Source organism: Crocuta crocuta, unplaced genomic scaffold (genome assembly GCF_008692635.1).
Source record: "Crocuta crocuta isolate KB4526 unplaced genomic scaffold, BGI_CrCroc_1.0 scaffold125, whole genome shotgun sequence".
Lineage (NCBI taxonomy): Eukaryota > Metazoa > Chordata > Mammalia > Carnivora > Hyaenidae > Crocuta > Crocuta crocuta.
In genome coordinates this window covers 8,071,123-8,086,636 of record NW_027531143.1, presented here as the reverse complement: position 1 = coordinate 8,086,636, position 15,514 = coordinate 8,071,123, and the positions used below count along the sequence as shown (strand labels likewise).

The 15,514-nt window shown below is 41.4% G+C and overlaps 1 protein-coding gene across 1 annotated transcript in view; it reads right to left on the bottom strand.

Moving 5' to 3' along the window:
- The window catches only part of DNAI3 (dynein axonemal intermediate chain 3), a 73,181-nt gene extending 71,233 nt beyond the window's left edge, over positions 1 to 1,948 (bottom strand). The window contains exon 1 of the mRNA XM_077771120.1: positions 1,830 to 1,948. The gene's annotated coding sequence lies outside the window, so the exon portion shown is untranslated. The remainder of the gene's footprint in view (positions 1 to 1,829) is intronic.
- Between the last annotated feature and the right edge of the window lie 13,566 nt (positions 1,949 to 15,514).

The window sequence follows — 15,514 nt, the reverse complement described above, 5'->3', positions numbered from 1 at the left end:
TTATTTGTGCCATGAACCCCTTTGGCAGCTTGGTGATACCCAGGTTTCAAACAAAAATATGAGAATATAAGGGGGACAGTTATCAAACTATTTTTAAAATTATGATATAATTCATGTGCTTCTTCATTAACACATTAAATAATAAGACCTAGCAATGGTTCTAATTACTACCTTGACTTTGAAGAAGTGATAAGCATAAGGAATACATATGTAACAACCATAATACAATATGAAAAGAGCTGTAATTTCATTTGGTGACAAAGTCACACATCGTGCTAATACTGCTGTGGCTTGGTACCAAATGCATACTTTTTAATAAGTGGTTAGTAAATGAACAGGTAATTTTTTTTTAACCACAGATTCCCCCCTCCCATAGATGAGGAACATTTCACTTGCTTAGTTGCCTCTGTTTTTAGCCAGAACAGTGGCTCTCAGGGCAGGCCTTCAGAGCTCTCTTTCTAAAATGCAGATCGTAACCAGTCACTTCCCTGTGTACTGTGGAATATAATGTGGGTCCCGATGGTCCACAGTGGCATTCTCCTCCAGGATTGTAGAAATGGAGCTCCTTCAAAAAGCAAATTTTCTGGACCTACAGTGATTCTGCAGGTTGGGGTGAACCTGGGACTCTTAAACATCACCATGAAGTAGTTTGGCACTAGTCAGATAAGACTTTGCAAAGCAATTATCAAATCCAAACTTGTACACATCACCTTCAACTTGCTTCACAGCCTGCTTCACCACATCTTCCTTCCAGGTCTGCTCACAGGATTACTCACATCCTCCAAACAGCCCCCATACCTTCCCATCTCTGTCACTGGGGACCCCCTTCCCTCTTCATCCCTTCTGCTCCCCACCATGCATACATTTCTCTGCTTAAATCCTACTCATTCTTCAAGTCTCAACTCCAATGTGACCTTCTCTCTGAAGCCTTCCCAGCTTTCTCACTCAGGCTGTAAGAATCTTGTTTTCCCTGACACTTATTTTTTTTAACTAATTAATTTTTTTTGAGAGAGACAGAGAGTACAAGCAAGGGAGGCGCAGAGAGAGGGAGAGACAAGGAATCTCACACAGACTCTACACTGTCAACACGGAGCCTGAAGCCGGTCTTGAATCCACCAACTTTCAGATCATGATCTGAGCTGAAATCAAGAGTCAGTTAACTGACTGAGCCACTCAGTCGCATCTCCCTGACTGACACTTTCTAATCACATTCTATGTAATTATACCAGACCTCTGCAAACATCTCAGAGCTTCCTGAAATGTTGCTGTGAATGCATTCAGCATGTAACATACACCATCAGAGGAATCTGACAAGGCCCTTACTTTCAAGGAGTTACTGTTCTCCCGTTCATCTTCTTTACTCTTCATCCACTCCAGCCATGTGTAATAGTCCTGAAGTCACTTCTCTAACTTCGTCAGCCCACGCTAATCTTTTCTTCTTTGATCCTCTGTGCCAGGATCATGCTGTTTTCCTTTTTATCCATCCATCCATCCATCCATCCATCCATCCATGCATCCATCCATCCTTTACTGAGATCCTACCGTTGCGCGACAATGTGCTAGAAAACGTGCTATACTACCTGTGAACAAGCTCCAGTACCCGCCCCCCACTTAGAGTGTCGTTAGAGTGTCGTTAACTGCTCTCTCGCTGCCATTTTTGTCTCCTGGCTAGGCTGAAGTTCTTTGAAATCAGGGACAGTTTTGTAGTTTTTTGCAGTCTTCACTGCGTCAAGCACATCACTGGCCCAGCGAGAGTTCCAAAGGCCCTTGAAAGAGTGAGTAAAACCCTGGTTTTCCAAGCCTCCTTTCCCACTCAGACCTTCCCTTACCTGATACTGCTAACCCGAAGGGGAGAGAAGCCTCTTTGCAGTACCCTGGAGAAAGCTCCGTTGGGAGCCGGAGATGGAAGTTTGACTCTCCTCTCAGAAAAGCAAGTCCCGAGAGCACAAACTGCCGCTCCTGGCAAGCTGTTGCTATGACACATCCGTTGCTAAGAGAAAAGAGGCAGCTCCTCTGCTGAGATTGACAAGACACCACCACCAATACCGTGTCTGCTCCCTGGACGTCTCTTTAAGGGCAGACTTGTGATTGGTTGCAATGTGTGACGTCACTCATCTTGAACCAGGGCCGGCTCAGTTTTCCACCGGCAAGGAAGGAGTTGGGCAGTGTTGAGTGTGAGTTCCTGTATAGACGGTGGTGGCCTGGCTTGACCCCAGGACGGACAGCCTTGCCTCTCACCCGGTGCAACAGTACCCAAAGATGAATCCTTCTGGGGTGTGATCACTAGCAGCAGGGAGTGACGGACGGGGGAGAAGACTGAGGGCTCAAAACCCTTTAGGACAGCTCTGCCCAGCCCCTGGGCGGTCTGTCTGGGGGCAGTCCCAGGAACCTGCCCTAGATTCTGGTCTGAAGGAGATAAAATCTGGCTGGATTGGGTGTCGTGGGTGTCCCAGAATTTTGATGTGTTACATTTTCCTCTTGCCAAAATAATTTTTGTGTGGTTTGACTCATACTGGAAGTCTCCGGGGGAGAAAATTAAATCCCTTAGTAACTCTAAGGTTCATTTTATCTGTGGTTATGGGTCCTACGGGATTCACACGGTGAAGTTCATCTCCCTGAACGTCGATTCCCCCTTTCCTTTAAAAAATAATTAAAAACTGCCTAACCTGCAAGCTGGCAGAATTTAATAAAGTAATACAATTGACTGCAGTAATTAGCACAAATTAATTTCTTTTAAAAATATTCTGTTAAAAAATGTTTGTTTATTTAGAGTGAGAGCACACACCCATATGCGAGTGTGGGTGGGACAGAGAGAGATGGGGGAGAGGGAACCCCAAGCAGGCTCCACGCTGTCAGCACAGACCCAGACACGGGACTTGATCCCAGGAACCGTGAGATCATGACCTAAGTCACAATCAAGAGTCAGAGGCTTAACTGACTGAGCCACCCAGATGCCCCGAATTTTTTACCCCCAATTTAAATGAAAATATTTAATTGAGAAGAGGCTTATAGATTCATGACATTTAAGATAATGATCCTAGGGGCGCCTGGGTGGCTCAGTCGGTTAAGCTCTGACTTCAGCTCAGGTTATGATCTCACAGTTCCTGTGTGGGTTCGAGCCCCGCGTCGGGCCCTGTGCTGACAGCCAGCTCAGAGCCTGGAGCTTGCTTCGGATTCTGTATCTCCCTCCCTCTCTGACCCTTCCCTGCTCACATTGTCTCTCTCTCTCTCTCTCTCAGAAATAAATAAAACATTAAAAAAATTTTTTTTAAAGATAATGATCCTAAATGCGATGACTTCACATGGTATGTAGAAAAATCATATATATTCTTTCAAATTTCTGAAGAATTTGTTTTGTTAAATGCTAATAAATTATACTACAGAAATCGTTTTTAGGGGCGCCTGGGTGGCTTAGTCGGTTAAGCGTCCGACTTTCGCTTAGGTCATGATCTCACGGTTCGTGGGTTCGAGCCCCGCGTCGGGCTCTGTGCTGACTGCCAGCTCAGAGCCTGGAGCCTGCTTCAGTCTGTGACTCCCTCTCTCTCTGACCCTCCCCTGCTCATGCTCTCTCTCTCTCCTAGAAATAAATAAAAATATTTTAAAAAAATCGTTTTTAAAAAACTGGGAGGAGGACTTATCACTTTGACATTGTGACATCCTTTCCCCAGGCGCTTCTACTCCCTGACACTGAAAGGGTACTTTTCCCTGGGGTCAGAGTGAGTCTTTTTTTCTCACTCTGTGCTCTCCTGGTGGCATATCTGGTCCCCTTAGCTTTAGGCATCCCGCAAAGCACAGCAGTGACTTTCATTTCTATATCTTCCTTCAGCCTCACACATTCTTAAATTTCTTTCAGACCTGAATTTCCACTGCCTACTGGATATTTTTAAATACATGTCTAGCTTAGTTCATGGTGTTTAATAGTTGCTAGATGAAGATATTAAATGAATAATTACTGTACCACAGGCATCACAATTCAGCAGAGGCAAAAATCAACTCATGGTCTTCGAGATATTCTTGAGGTATTTTTGGAAACTTTTTCCTCTCTATTTTCTACCTTAGATAATAGCATCCATTGCTCATGGGTTTGCGAAGCTAGACATCTGAGTCAGTCCTGACTCCCAGGACTCGCAGTAAACATGTCACTAGACCCTGTCATTTTCCTTTCCTACATTATCTCTCTAGTCTCTTCGTAGCCGTCCTCACTGCCTCTGCCTTATCTCAGAAAGGTTCCAGTTCTCACCTAGAAGGTGGTAACAGTCTCTTGACTTGTTCTGTTTCCTCCTCTCGAATTTTTTTGCCAAGCTGCCATGGTGTCCTACAATAGAAATTCAATCTTGACATCACCTTGATTAAATATTCCCAACCTGGCATATGAAACCCAGTACAAATACGATCCTGAAAGATGCTTTACAGCTATCTAGGAGATAATGAGTTATTTTTCTAACTTCATTTCCTGTCTCTCTCTTCTATTCAACCCACGTTTTAGACCAGTGCTTCTCAGGTGAAGCCCCTAAGAGCCAAGGGGCATGAAACCATAGGGGTAGGTGATAAGAAAGTTGCAGCTTGAAACAGACTTCTGAAACTGGGGGAAATTTGTTTCTTATAAAGAATTTTTGAACTTTTTGTATTCTGTTTCACAAATGTATTCATGTTTATTTTTTTAAGTTTATGTATTTAAATAATCTTTACACCCAGTGTGGGACTTGAATTCACAACCCCAAGATCAAGAGTCTCATGCTCTTCTGACTGAGCCAGCAAGGCTCCCCCTTTTTCATTTTTAAAATGTCTAAAATCTCTTTTCAATGTTGTATGTCAATTACATTTCAATAAAACCTGGGGAAATGTCTAAAATCACTATTAACTAAAATTGACAAGTTGAATAAACTCAGAGAAGCCCCAGGCAGCTGGGACATGCTTGTCTTGTGGTTTTCCATAGCCCCTAGCATACTGCCGCACAGGCCCAGGGATTTGTCCCAGTAAGGGAGGCAGAGAGCTCTCTACTGCTCGCCCAATATGCCATGCCCTTTAAGAGTGTGCATCTGTTCATCCCACACCTCTACTTCTATCTCTACCTCAATCTGTAGTGTCTTTCTTCTTCTTCATTATCTGGTAAACTCCTATTTATTTTTCAAGACCCAACTCACATATCACCTTCTCTGTAAAGCCATCCAGGCACCCAACAGAATTAGGCACTCTTTTTCCTGTTTTTTCTATTATAGCAAGTGTAACTTGTTTATACGGATGTCCCCTCTCCCTCCCACCCCCCACGCTGGATTTCAGGATGAGGATGGTGTCTCATTCCTTTATATCTTTATTGTTTAGCATGGCACTTAATAAAATATATGTTGAATTATTTAATTGATTGACTATTCTTGAGAACAAATCTAGAAAAAGCTATCTAACAAAAGTGTCTTTGCGTTCTTCTGAAGAATTTCCTTTCTTAAAAAAAAGTTCATAATCCTTTGCAGTCAGATTTAAGGAAGTAAAGATCATAACCTTGTGACTTGGATGAGACATCAAGCCTTTTTGTCCTGTTTCCTTTAGAGACACCCTGAGGGGATGACCATTGGAGGAATGAGTCATAACTCATGATACCCAGAAAGTCAGAAATTAAATGGAAAATGTTTGGTAATTTCTTCATGTTACAAATTTAAATTATAAATGATTGACCAAACATCTGTTCTTTCATGGGAGTGGTCAGAAATGAAACATTCTCATGGTGGCTAGTGAACACGTGTGCGATCTTCCGGGAGATGCTGAATTAAATTTGCTTAAAATGTGAAGATACTTAAAAATTAGTTTCAGCCTTACTATTTGAGTGAAAATGTAACGAGTCAAGAATTTGTGGCTGAAAATACTTCTCTGATTATTTAAGGTCATCTTGTGAAGTTTCAGACTGGATTTATAGAAGGGTAATCTGACAAATTAGATACAAGATGGCTCTTTGCTAATTATTATTTTAGTGAACGATACCTCCACCCCTTTTTAAGAATTTTTTAAAAAGGGCTGAGAAACTAGGGGTTGAGGATCATGAATAGGAGTCATTATGCTTATTTCCCCCCTGCATTAGTATGCCTGGGAGGGAGAGAGGGTCGGAGGGAAGGAAGGGGTCCTTGTTTGAACCCTAAACTGCTGGGATTCCTCCATGTTTGCAAAGTGCTTGAGGAAACTCTCACAACCTATTTATTGCATGAGGAACTGAGGAGCATCCTAGAAGAGTACTCAGCTTCAGAATTGAGAAAACAGAATAGCCTGACCTGGGGACAAAGCTTTAGAATTTGGAGGACAGGATCAATTGTGGCAATTTTAGAAAAAAATGGACTAAACTGCCAACAAGAAATTGGAATATGTGCAGTGCTAAAGTGAAGAGTTAGGCATTTCTGATGACTTCTTCATAGAATGGCTTGAGTGTAAGAGGAACTAAAAAGGACTGCCCTCCTCTCCCAATCAGAATTGCTGGCAGGCTGCGGGCAGCAGATGTCCCTAGAGGCACCAGTGCAGGAGCTGAGGAGGAAAATACGGGCCCATGTGATGGCAAAGGGGACTTATTTGTAGGTATAGATGAGACTCCATTCTCTACACCCAGAAAGAGTTGGTGGGACAGTCTTTGTACGGCAGTGATAGTCCTATAATATCAATGGGCATCAGGAGCTAGTGAAATATCAGTTCCAAATGGATATTGATTATTACCGTCGAGGCACTTTAAATATTTTTTATGCTCCTGCATTTTTTGAATATTTTATTCAGGCTCCAGGCTCTGAGCAGTCAGCACAGAGCCCAATGCAGGGCTTGAATGCATGAAGTTTGAGATCGTGACCTGAGCCGAAGTCAGACGCTTAACTAACTGAGCCACCCAGGCACCCCTAAATATTTTTTTAAAGTGGAGTCATTCAAATAATACTGTCTTTAAAGTTTGAAAATTATGAGAAAAAGTTAGAAAATTATGTTGGAGCCTAAATTTGGCACTTTCCAGGTAAGTGACATCAGGCAAGCTATTAAACTCTCTATGTCTCAGCTGTACGTCTCCAAAATCTGGGATGACAGTGCTTTCCTCAGAGCCACGCCAGATAAAGGTGGAGAGCAACCACGTTGCTACCACAACGGGCATGTCTCATAAGAGACGAAACTTCACAGTAGCAAATTGGAAATAGGTTGTCAGTTGGTCCAGCTTTCCCTAAGGGACTTCTTCTGTACCAGGAGAGGGAGAAACTTGATTCTTCTCTCAACCAAGTAGAGAGCTTCAGGTCTGAAATAAAATCTATGTTGAATATTTTTGTCATTTGATATGAATCACAAGGTTTAGCCAACAGGTAGTGCTCCCATCTCTGAGTTCAGCCAGCTGGAATGTTTAAATTTTGAGTAGTTCAATATGCTCTCTGTAAGTTGTTTAATTTGGAAAATTGTGTCAACAAATTATTTCAAACGTAAAGAAAAAGTACCCATGCTTGTTAACAGAAATCAGCTTTTCCCTATTTCCATGAGATATGGTGAATAAATTTAAAGAATATTATTAGTATGAAGGGACGTCGAATTACTAGCCTGTCCTGATCGCCCGCTGATCTTAATCTATCCCTTCGCCTGGGCACTGCCATGAAAAGGCCAGCATTGTGATACAAATATAGTGCATCCTCAATGAATAGTTGTCGAATCAGAATAATCTTAAATTCCGTTAAATGTATAGACACTGCCTCTGCACTTTGGTGATGATTAAAGGTAGATTTGAATATTCAGCATCTACTAGACATTTCTGCCTGACTGTTGAATACAGGGCGTGGCCCCTCATATCACAGCCAGCCAGGAGACATTTGTTCCTAGTCGTCTAGTCCACGAAAACCTCTTACCCGTCTACAACAAAAGGAGTACAGAAATGAAAAGTACATAAAAACTTGCTAGCGATTTCATGGAGTAACTATGTTACATATGAACAAAGTTGAGGCTTTTATTTTGAATGTCTTTATTTCATCTTCTAGCAACTTAGCTGTGCTGTGGATTACAGAAGTCTCAACCCGTGAGGGAAATGGAAACAAGACCAAACCAAGCAGCCTCCGACAGGTAGTCTGAGAAGCGCTCGGTAGACATCTCAAACACATGTTCAAAACGAACTCCTGATTCTCCCCACCGAGCTGCTCGTCCTGCCGTAGGCGTCACCGCAGGTGATGGCATTTCTGTCTTTATGGCCGTGCAGGCAAAACCTAAGCGTCATCCTCGACCCCTTAGCTTTCATCTCTCACCCTTTGGGATATATTTTTAACACTGCAGCCAGAGGGATCCACCTTTCAAACATAGGGCAATTCATGCCAGTCCTCTGCTTAAAACCCTCCAATGGCTCCCATTTCATGCCATGTGAAAGCCAGTCCTCTCAATGGGCTACAGCTGTGGCCCCTGTGACTCGCCTCATTTCCCACCAGCCCTCTCTGTGGCTCACGCTGCTGCAGACACACTGGCCTCCAGGGGTTACTCACACACACCAGGCACACGGCTGCTTTCCGCTGGCTGTTCCCTCTCCGGAACGCTTAAAGCAGGCATCTTTCAAGGTTTCTGCTCACATGTTCACTTCTCAATGAGGTCTGTCTCCATGCTATTTGAAATGGCATCTTCTCAACATTCCTCATTCTCCTTTCTATTTTTTTTCCCACAGCATCTATCACCTTGTAACACACTCTATAATGTACTCAATATGGTCATTGCTGTTTTTGTCCACTAAAATGTAAACTCTACAAGGGCAGATTTTTTTTTTTCTTTTTTTACTGCTGCATCCCCAATGCCTGAATCTCTGCCGGGTGTATAGAAGATACACCAAATATGGGGTGCTTGGGTGGCTCAGTCGGTTAAGCATCCAACTCTCTCTCTTTTTCAAAATAGGATCCAGGATATTTTTCTTTTTTAAAAAAAGTTTTATTTTATTTTATTTTATTTTATTATTTATTTTAATGTTTTGAGATAGAGAACACATGAGCAGTGGGGAAGGGCAAAGGAAGAGAGAGAGAGAGAGTCTCAAGCTCAATCCCATGACCTGATCCTGGAATTATGGCCTGAGCCAAAATCAAACATTGGAAGTTCAACTGACTGAGCCACCCAGGTGCCTAAGTGTCCAACTCTTGATTTCGGCTCAGGTCATGATCTCACAGTCCTGAGTGAGATCAAGTTCCGTGTAGGCTGTGTGTTGGGCAGGGAGCTTGCTTAGGATTCTCTCTCTCCTGGGGTGCCCTGGTGGCTCAGTGGGATGAATGTCTGAGTCTTGGCTTCATGAGTTCAAGTCCTGTATCAGGCTCCATGCTGACAGTTCAGAGCCTCCTTAGGATTCTCTCTCTACCCCTCCCTGATTCATGCTGTCTCTGTCTCTCTTAAATAAACTTTAAAACAAAAAAGATTCTCTTTCTCCTTGCCTCTGTCCCTCCCTACTCATGTATGTGTGCCCGTGCATTCGCTTTCTCTGAAAAATAAATAAATAAGTAAAGAAGAAGAAGAAGAAGATATACCATATACTATTCAATAAATTATTTGGAACAATCACATTGGAGAGTAATTTCGAAGTATCTATTAAAACTGAAAATGTACATATCCTATCATCTAGCAATTCTACTCCTGAATATTTACCCTAGAGGAACTCCTACATACGTGAATTAGGGAATGGTACACAGATGTTTATTGCAGAATTTCTGTGTAATGGCAAAAGAGAGAAATAACCTAAATGTCCCTTAGTAGGGAAATGGATACTGTTTTTATTTAATCAATAAATTACCATAAAGCTGCTAAGATAAGCAAATTTGCGTGGATATAGCTTAGAACCAAACTGGTGAGGTAAACATTGAAGCCTATATACAGAGCAATGCCATCTTTGGGAAGAAAAACATGCACAAATGATTTCTATTTATTATAGGTATGTGCATATGAGAAAACTACTGCAGTGGTTTGTACCAATTCGTGATGGAAGGTTACATTTGAGGAGGGGTGGCTAACTTTATAATGTTTTATTTCTTTGGAAATAGAAAGACTGGAAATAAAGCAAATGACCTGTAACATTTGTTGAATTTGGGAGCTGTGAGTATTTTTAATATTTTTTGTGCTTTTCTGTATTTGCAATTTTCTTAAAATTAAAAATTGTCTTTTAGACTGTAAGATGTTTAAGAGTGGGAACTATGTTTTATTCATATTTCTATCCATAGGGCCTAATATTCTTATTAGAATGCAGAAGATTGTTGGGGCTCCTGGGTGGCTCAGTCAGTTAAGCATCTGACTTTGACTCAGGTCATGATGTCACAGTTTGTGAGTTCGAGCCCTGCATCGGTCTCTGTGCTCATAGTTCAGAGCCTGGAACCTGCTTTAGTTTCTTGTGTCTCCCTCTCTCTCTGCCCCTCCCTTGCTCATGCTCTGTCTCTGTTTCTCTCTCTCAATAATAAATAAACATTGAAAAAATATTTTAAAAAGAATGTAGAAGATTGTTGAATATATACGTGTTGATAAGTAAACATTTTAATTTAAAAAAAGAGAAGGCATTAAGGGTGAAAGAGATGAGTGGTACAGATTAAAGAGAAAGGTGAAAAATATTTGGGCTTGACATGTGTGTGACTTAACACTCATGCCACCTGAGACCTTCAGCTGGGCTATATTACTTTGAAATAGGATTTTGGAGACAGTAAGAAGATAAAGGTGTGAAAAAGCTCTATTTTATCCATCAGCTACAAAGAATACTGTAGGTATTCATTAGTTATTGTAGTAACTAATTCCCAATTCCCAACAGATATTAACCTGTGAGATTCAGGAACAACAACAAAAATGAAATTCCTGAAATCATGTTTTTTTGTATTTTTCATAACATTTTGTTTACATATTTTTGAAATATAATGAGTAAACATAATAACGAACAATGAATCGTTTTCCTGTGATAAGGCTATACTAAAAGTTCCAGAGCTTTCTTTCCATTTAGAAAAAGATAATAACAGGGTGCATGGGTGGTTCAGTCGGTTAAATAGTGGAGTCTTGGTTTCTGCTTAGAAATCTCACAGTTTGTGGGTTCGAGCCCTGAGACGGGCTCTACACTGATGGTCTGGATCCTGTTTGGGATTCTCTGTCTCCCTTGCTCTCTGCCCCACCCCCCATCTCTCTCAAAAATAAACATTTTTTTTAAAAAAAAGATAATAAAAACATAGTTTAAGGTTTATTATTATGAATAATATGGGACAAGATTCTATGTTTCAGTTACATGCAGCAATGATCACAACTTCTTATAGACATTTCATTAAAGAAGTCATTCTAAAAGAAGAAAGCATTAATGCAAAAATAAATGTAAATAAAAAATCATTGTTTTTACATTTTTTAATGTTTATTTATTTTTGAGAGAGAGAGTGCAAGTGGGGGAGGTGCAGAGAGAGAGGGAGACGCAGAATCTGAGGCAGGCTCCAGGCTCTGAGCTGTCATTGCAGAGCCCAGTGTGGGGCTCGAACTCAGGAACTGCAAGATCTGTGAGATGACCCAAGCTTAAGTAGGATGCATAACCGACTGAGCCATCCAGACACCCCTAGATGAAAAATCATTTTTAAAAATAAAAAATTAACACTTCAAAAGTTATTCTTTAAATGATAACTTAAAACACATAAAATATTGTCTTTTCCAACAGATTTGATATTTGCTTTGTGACAAATATTCCAGATAAGGAAAGATTTCTCCCATTCTATGATGTTGGCTTAGTTTTGTATGTGTGTGTGTGTGTGTGTGTGTGTGTGTGTTGTGTGTGTTTAGAGAGGGAGGGGTGGGGAGGAGGAGAAGGGCAGAGGGAGAGAGAGAATATTACACAGGCTCTACATTCAGCACGGAGCTGAAGTGGGGCTCTATTCCATGACACTGGGATATGACTTGAGCCAAAATCAAGAGTCCGATACTCAACTGAGCCTCCCAGGCACCCTGATGTTGGGATGTTGGTTTAGTTTTAAGAAGCGCTTCCAAAAGCATAACCAGATTGAGCATTAGGACATATGTTGCTTTATATAAACTCGTTTACTTTTTTAGCAGTGAAAATGTTTGGTCTGTTTTACAAAGAACTACATCTTTTAGTAAATATTCAAACACTGAATTGCAGCAAACATGATTGGACTGTATTCAAATAATGTAATATATGGATCTCCTAGCAGGATCAATCACAGACATTAAAAAAAGAAAGAAAGAAATATGTTGACATTGCCAATTTAGGGAATTGTTTTTCTTGCAAAACTCGGTATTTCTTGAAATACCATCCATAGGATTAGCACTATGTATTCTATGCATATAAACATGTTAATGTTTATTTTATTTGCAAGAAGTACTCACCAGTAAGGCCAGGGACACACACTTATAACATAAAAATAACAAGCAAGATTGATTACATCTTAACTGCTGCTGTCTAACGTGCTCTTGTTATCCTTTCCAGAAATGTTGACCTAAATCTGCATGTCAGCATTTCCCCTCTGCCTTTTGACTTGATGTCAGTGTATTCTTGTGAGCCAATAATATTATGTTGATTGTTAAGGTTTAATTTTCTCCTCTACATTGCTTTGGCCCCTTTGTCAAAAATCAAATGACCATACACAGAGAAAAACAGTACAGCATAGGGAATATAGTCAATAATATTGTGATAATGTAGTATGCTGACAGACAGTGACTATGCTTATCATGAGGAACACAGTAACGTATGTAATTGTAGAATTGTGATGGTGTACACCTGAAACTAACATAACATTGTTTGTCAACTGTACCTCAATAATAAAAAAAGGGAGATGTAACCAAGTACAAAATAAGTGAAATACTAATTTCATACTTAAAAAGCCAAAGAGAAAAAGGAAAAAAATAAATTGATCATATATATGTATGTGTGGATCTATTTCTGGATTATTTAATCTATTCCATTGTCTATAGTCTATATGTCCATACACTCTATATGTCTCTTTTTATGAATACTAAAGTGACTTGCTTATATATCTTTATAATACATCTTAAAATCAGGTAAGTTCTTCAGTTTTGTCCTTATTTTTAAAAACAGCTGTAGTTAGGCTCACCTGGGTGGCTCAGTTGGTTAAGCATCTGACTTTTGATTTTGGCTCAGGTCATGATCTCACAATTCATGAGATCGAGCCCCCTATGGGGCTCCACACTGACAGCATGGACCCAGCTTGAGATTCTTGCTCTCTCCCTCTCTCTCTGCCCCTCCCCCTGCCTGTGCACTCCCTCTCTCTCAAAATACATAAACATTTAAAACAAATTCTGTGGTTATTCTTGGCTCTTTGTATTCACATATTAATTTTAGAATCAGCTTGTCAATTTCTACAAAACAGCTTTCTGGAATTTTGATTGGGATTGGATTGAAACTATAAATGAATTTGGTGAGAATTGATATGTTAACAATATTTTGAGTCTTGCAATCCATGAACATGGTCGATCTTTTCATTAATTTAGATTTTCCAAAAATAAAAAATAAAAAGCTCAATAGTTACAACCACATAAAATATGCCAGGCAAAGTATTGTGTGCTTTATTATGTATACTATTAATTAAATTTCATCATTCCTTTAATTTGACAGATTATACATAGACGGAAATGGGGAGGTGGAGAAGCTCAGTGATTCCCCAGTCAGTTAATGGTATAAAAGGGAATGTGGGCCTCCATTTGTCTGACTCAGTTTTCTTCTTTTCAGTTTACTTAACTCAGCTCCAACTAGGGTTAAGTGAGGGTCATCATTTATGCCTGTGAACCTCTTCAAAGTTCAGATTGTTCCTGAACAATCAGGCATTTCAAACTCCCACTGCTATGAAGACTTTACTGTTATGGTAAGGAGATAGTGTTAAATCATGTGGAGGCATACAGGCATTAGAGACTAAATTATATTTTCCAAACTGCTCTTGGGAATCGAGTGTGCCAATTGGGCACTATGGAATATCTATCTTGTTTACAGTACCTGGGATTCACATTTATGAACAGCATAAAATTCTTGTACCCCACTGCAAGAGAAGATATTTCTGTTTATAAATTATTAATGCAAACTGGTTTAGGATTTGAAGAAAGGACTTATAATATGTATTAAAAGATCTGACAGCTCTTGATATAATTTGGGGGAATTACCTGTTATGGATATTCAGTGACTTTTACAAATTTATCCATGGCAAAAAAAAAAAAAAATCAAAACAAACCTGAAGTGGCTGTAATTAAAATTAATCAAAGTTCCTGATCTATTTCTGACACGTAAATTAGGGTTAATTTTTAAAAAGAATTCATGAAGAAAAAGGTTATAGTGGAAGATCTATTCTTAAAGAAAAAAAATTGGAGGATACTTTACAAACATGGTAAGGCAGACTTTTTTTAGGACCATCCAGATAGTTACAGGGACCCCTGCAATGGGATTTTACAGTGGGGGAGAGAGAGATGAGGCTCAACTGGTAACACAGCATGGGCAAGGGGGAACTGATAGCCCAGGAGCAGGAGAGGGGTCAGTGAATGGAAAATTACCAAGAGAAAACAAGGTCAGGGGGAGTTTTGGCTAAACCCACCTAACAAGATTCTTGCTGAAAACGGCCCAGGGTGATCAGAGTTCATGGGAGCTGGTGGAGGGCGAGGAACCCAATTACATACTGAAGATCACATATTGGGGGGGGGGGAGTGTTTTGATTAAACTGACTTAGCAAGGTTCTTGCTAAAACTGGATTTTGACAACAACAACAAAAAATGTAATCCTAGGCACAGCTGAGCCAAGGAGGTTTAGCAGCCTGGCTAATGTTTAATACCGCAAAGAATCTTCATCACTATGTCCAGTATGTCCAGACACATTTCTTCTAGGAGCTTTCCAGGGCTTTTTCTGTCCCCGGCACCCAGCTTACAGGAGTCTAGTTAATTGCTTACAAGCAAGTCTGCAAAGCTGTAAGGCCTAGAGAGGGTAAAAAGGCTGAGGCTTGAGAAGCCTTACATTTCACGATTTCCCCTTCGGCCGACCTCAGAACGGACGGCTGCCGGAGAGCACGGCGCACTCACTCACCCGCCGCCAGGCTCTTTACACCCAACGTCACGTCTACCACCCCCCGCCCCAACAAGTGCATGAGAGGCTTCCACCCGGAAGGGTGGCCCCTTGGCGGTAGGAAGCCCGTGGGCCCATGCACTTTTTCTGCACCCACCACGCCGAAGCCCCTGAGCACCGGACAAACCCGAGGAAGGCTATGCGGGTTGTTTACAGGAACCGGGAGGTTCGTGAACGGGTGCCCAAGACGCGGACAGCGCCAGGCTCACTCGGAGGACTCCTTCGCACCACCTGGCCGGCTGAAAGAGTACCCAGAAANGGGGACTCCGAGACCCGAAGCCACCTGAGGCCAGAGTCTTGCCCTGGAAGACCTGGGGAGAGGTGGCCGTCTGGGGGGCAGCCGGGGGCTCAGAGAGGGTCCAAAAGTTGCGCAGCCAGCCTCTCGTGACTCGAGTGGCCTTTACTGGCGGCGTGGGGGGCGGATGGAAATGGGGGTGCTAAGCCGGGACCCCTGCGCGGGGCGAAAGCGGCGTGCAGCTC